We start from the raw sequence: 6,000 nt of genomic DNA on the forward strand, positions 1-6,000 counted from the left end.
AATTTAAAACTGGAAATTTTGTTCGTTGCTTGGGCCGTAGAACAAATTTCTGTGTGGCAGAATAAATTGAACATCTTTTCTTTATTTAAAATATCTTTTTAAATGGTATTTTTTCAAAAAATAAACAAGTACAGCAACATAAAGGGTTAATAAATATATGTATATTTTTCTTAGTAAAAAAATAATATTTTTGGTCTAATAAAAAGTAAAAAAGTAGTTGTATAAAATACATGTTACCTATTATTTTTAAATTTGTTTGAATGGATTTTTATATAATAAAAATGTTGCATTCCATTCTGTTTTTTGTTTACTGTAAATATTAAATTTGATTTCTATTTATATAAAAAATGAATAAACCGTTATGTTTGTTTTTCATTAATATATTATCTTCTATAAACTATTTTAGACCTAACAATTCAGTAGTACATTTTTCAATATTCAACAGGAGCTCTAACATTCTCAGTTCTCACTTATGATGAAATAGGTTCATACATCATTTTGATAAACTAAAAAAGGAATTTTAAACAGCAAGTAATAAATATATATATTATACGTTACAAACTTTATAGACATAATTATTTGCACAGCTTTATTTGCGATAGTCGTGTGTTAAATTATATACGAGTATGGTAACAAGCAGACATACTAACACATGTCTATAATATATTGATGACAAATATTATACATATATTGATGACATATAGTTCAAAAAAAAATATAATATCTTTATAATGACTAAAATTAGAATAAAAACACAAAACGATTACACCGCATGAGAACAACAGTAAACAGCATCTGGTAACGAGAAACAACTATAAAGATTTTCTATAGGAAATACTTCATAATGAATGTATGGTTGGTTACCTTTATAAATATTTTTTTCATATTTGTCGGATAAAAGTTAAAGATCATGTCCTTTGGAGTGTTATTAATAAGTGCATCACAGTAATATATTAATACTTTAATCTCGAGGGACCTTGACTTGCCCACTACAATATGGGAAGAGGTTACTTCATTGCTTTAATTAACTTTATCCAATGTCCTTACATTATCTGAGAAGTTCTCTAACGAAAGCGTCCTAGCTAAGATGATTTCTTTATTAAGGAGGCTTCATACGATAGTTTCTCCTTAATTTTTTTTTAAATACTCATATATGAACGGTGTATCAGTTATCAACCAGCAGTAAATGTAGATGCAGTATATGTTTGTTGTGCCTTATTAGAGCAAACTTATACTTGCACTTTCATAGTCAACAAGAAGTTATAACAAGTCAACAACTTGCCAAAACTGTTCAGGTTGTTTCATATAAATAATTTATATGAAACAACCCGAAATATTCTTTGAACTTTTTGTGACGACGATGAATAAACAATCACATAAAAATAAGGCTGGCATTGATTCTGTGCAATTTTGCTGAATATTTAAGTTAGTAGTAGAGTAACAAGCGTATTATAAAACATTGTGTTATAATATTATATACGTATATATAAGTATAAGACTATACAATACAATGTACAGGTAAAATAATAACACTGAATTTATATAATTCATAAGTTGCAATTTAACATTCTCGATAAGTATTTTATTAATTAAACTTTTGTTTCGATGAAGTTCTACGTTAGTTAAAGTAATGGATTACTATAGAAACGATTATAAGAAAGAATATACTCCTGGGTGTTATTGATCACTCTTGATAAATGTACAATATTGTTTTAATCGAGAGAATTTCATGTTGGCTAACTTCTTGTTTTAAGAGGGAAAATGTTATAACAAAATATAATTTCTAAGTAGCAATCTTGCATTCACTATAAATGTACTTTATTGCTTTTTTCGACGGAATTCCCTATCAACTATCTTCCATGAGCATGTGCGTGTGTGACTAACCCTATTATTATCTTAATGTAAGGTATACAGTTTTTAAAATATAATTTGATTTTATTAATAATGTACGTTGAAGTAGGGTCCAAGTCATAGTTTTTAAAAAGATTGACGTCAGCATAACTGACGTCACGAATGCCTATATTCTTGAATGTCGTCAGGATCTTACTCTTGAAGATAACCTCGTAGACCGTTTGACTAATACCATACTGTGAAGAGGTCTGATCCCTTAAACGGCTCGAGCGAGACTCTCTGTGATCTGTACTCTGGCCTCTATTTATACCAACATTGTTGTGACTTCACTTGCACAGGTGGCTACGCAGGTGGTTATGCAGGTGACCCCTGATAGTTTCAACTACCCTCAATTATTAGTTTTTCAAATAATAACAATTGCGCCGGTATGATAATACAATGAGAAGCATATAGCATATGTACCATGAGAGGCATATAAATAGTAGTGACTTTAAAAAATTTAAGTAAGTAATTCTTAAGAATCTAACTAAGCTTGTTAAGACATATTGTTATTAATAAGAGTTGAAATTATTGGATTCAATGAATAGCCAAATATAAAGATTCAAGGCTAGTCAAATAGCTACAAATGAGACGGTCGAAATATTTCAAGGATACATTCTGAAAAGTTGAGGTCTAGGGGGTTTCATAAACTGCCTGAAGGATGAAATTAACACGCTCGAAATAGCTTCTCTTTAATCCCTGCTGAGTCAAGGGCTAGACTTACTGCATACTATAACTGTGCTATCATATGTGTAACTTTTAACACCCGGTTATAGCAGATCGTTAATGAGCAGCAAAAATAGAGTTTCAGAACCTTGAAGATCCCAATCCGTTTACCGCTATAGTCTCAAACGAGCAGCCATTAACAAATAGAGTACTTAGAACTGGGCAATCCTATCTGTCAAGGATTTCCTTGACAGATAGGATTGCCCAGATTTCTGATTCTTGGATATTTATAGCATAGCTAAAAAGTTTATCAATATAACTATCGTGATAGACTTTTTCGAAACCTCAAGTGAAACTGTAAGACCAAGACCGTTGTTTTCTAAAAATCTTCCCCATTTATGAGTGGCAAGATATCTAGCCGACCAATTTTATCAGAACCTGTGTTGTGGATCACTGAGAAGGTCATTGTCTTCTAGTAATGCCATGAAGTGTTCATCAATATACGTTCCAAACCTCACAAATTATGAAGGTATGTCATTGATATTAGAGGATAATTCTACATTCTGTATTACGTATTCTATATTACGTATTAATGTATTCTGTATTACGTTGTTCAGCTTATCAAGTAATTTGAGAACGATAGTACAATTCAAAACGGAAACACCTGGGGTGCACATGTTTCTAGCAATATGGTTGGAATGCCATTCGGACCTAGTGGTCCAGCCAGCCAGCTAGCCAGCCAGCCAGTCAGCCAGCCAGTGAACAAAGCTTTGTTCACTTCTAGACTGCGCAGAGTTCACACTATCTGTTTAAAAGTAATACGGACGTCTGTTATAGAGAAACTGTAGCCAGGAAAATGAAGTGGTGTGCTGTTGTCTTGCTGTTGTTGCTGTTGAAACGTGAATATTGGGTAAAGAGAAAGAGAGAAACGAGCAGTATTTTTCTGGAAAGACGAGCACAGTTTTTTAGCCTGACCACATTTAACCGTAAACCATTGGTGTGCTTTGCTTAAAGGGAATAAAATATTTAATTGCCGTACATATCACGACATTTATAACATTTGCTTTAGTTATATCATTTATTCATGATATGAATATATAATAAATATGGAGGATGGAGTTGTAATCTAACAACATAGCCAGACTCATTGTGCCAGTGTCAGCCCACTAATTGGGCCCCCTTCTTACTGGCGAAGGCCAGCGGAGCAGTCGTTATCGGATACCACTGCGGTTAAAACACAAATTTACTATTCAAATCCATCCTCGATACGGCTTCAACAAACAACTTGACGTAACCTGACGAATCAGTTGGGGGCATGATTGTCCCTGATGTTATAATTTGCAGTTAAACAATAAAAAAAATTAAGTATTTTTTATATAAATTTATAAATAATTATTTACTGTAATATTATAAAAACATATATAAATACACATTGTTTAATAGCCAAACTTTTTATTTTAATTTATGAACATTTTAGTGGCATAAAAAAGATATAATCATAGATATTGAATATTTTCAATATATTGACAATATATTGACGACTTTAACATCAAATAGCCAAAATAAATGAAAAACAATTCTGATGTAAAAATTATACCTGATCAATATATTTTTGTCCTAATTGTTTTTTCAAAAACATAATTAAATTTCTGATGTTATAATTTTAAAGATTACCATTTCGAAAAAATTAACACACATCCCATAACAAGCCGTAAAAACTGAAAGCTTGCTGTTAATTTTTAATTTATTCCAAATACTATGTACTTCATTTTAATTATACTCACAAATTCAAGCACATCGAAGCACATGGAATGGATGATCAAGCAATAATCATTATTTTAACCAGGTACTAGGTGTAGATAATTAGATATGTGTCTTTTATTTAAAAATACAGAAAAGTGAATTGGAAACACCAAGTTTATATTAAGACAATTATTTTTTTCTTAGAAACAAACCCGACATCGGTAGTATTACTTGTCTCTACGTTTTTCTCGGACAAGCTCAGCAAGGTATTTTGAAATGTTACTTGTGTAAAATTACGATTGAATTATTTTATCTATATCTATAAATTATGTCAAAACACTACTAATGATCGCAGTTGACAAAAAATATATATTTTATGCATACATAAGTAGTAAATTACTACATGCATGGTTTTCACAAAAGTAATATTTAAATAAAACTTAAATCATCTCAGAGCTAACATCTCTAAATATCCAATATATTACTAAAATAACTATAAACTCCACATTCACTTAATAGTATGCTAGTAATCCATTCAAGGTAAATAATTAAATGGATTACTGTCAAGTGTCAAGTAAAAATGACGGCCGTAAAGGTCAAAACAACGAACAAATGCTTAAGATTTTGTGATAACGATCTCATTTTATTAGGCTCACTTGTATATGTATATTTGTATTTTTATTTTATTTCCTTGTTACATGACACCACAAAAAAATAGGGACCAAAATTGAATATCTCCTTTCAGACCAAAGCTGTGGGTCGACTTTTGAAGAGCACTCGAACTGGCCTTCGGTTTAATCTCATATTTTCTTTAACATCTATTGCTGAGTTACAATTCGTTTGTCCTTATAATTAGCGATCCGGAAACGTTCTATTAACTCATTTTGTGCTTATATAATAATTGATAACACATTTTTTATAACACATATAAGCTGATGATGATGATGATGATGTAATTTTTGTATTAGATATTCTCTTTGTTATATCTTCATTACAGCAGGTATTTCAAAAAAATACTTTTTAAATATAAATTCACCGCCCACGGCTTACAGGGAAAAAACATTGTTTTAAATGTAAGTATCAACCCGACTATAAACTAAAATCTAAAAAAATAAACAGCGGACGAGATTACACGCAAAATCTAGATTAAGGATGCAAAAGTTACAGTACAAGATTAACTATTATTATTATTATACTTGTCGTCTACATCTCACAACAGAATAGTTTGTAACTGACGAGTGTTGGTGCAATCGAAGTTAACAGAAACTTATAATTCGATGTATGAAGTTTTGAGACGTTAACAAAGTTTAGCTGAGACGACCTCCTGCACGACGTTTAACAAAACGACATGAAAATTACTTGGAACGTTTATCCTATAAACATGTTCGTCGCTCATCCTTGGATCAGAAAATATTAACAATCGATTTACCATTTTTTTATTACTTAAAGAACGGATGTTATTGATATCTTTTTAACAATGAATATAATTCTATCACATGATTTTTTTATAAAATTTCGTTTCTACTATATTTATAGTAATTTATTTAAGAACATAAAAACCAAAATATGAGAATCTACGCAGTTACATGCACAATTAACGCAATAATCCTTTTGTAAATAACTCTCAACCAAATACAAATTCTATATCATTGCACTTGATACTTCTCGTTCACTGTTCGTTGTTCGTTCAATCAATTCACG

This window comes from Danaus plexippus, chromosome 10 (assembly GCF_018135715.1).
Source record: "Danaus plexippus chromosome 10, MEX_DaPlex, whole genome shotgun sequence".
NCBI classification, from domain to species: Eukaryota; Metazoa; Arthropoda; class Insecta; order Lepidoptera; family Nymphalidae; genus Danaus; species Danaus plexippus.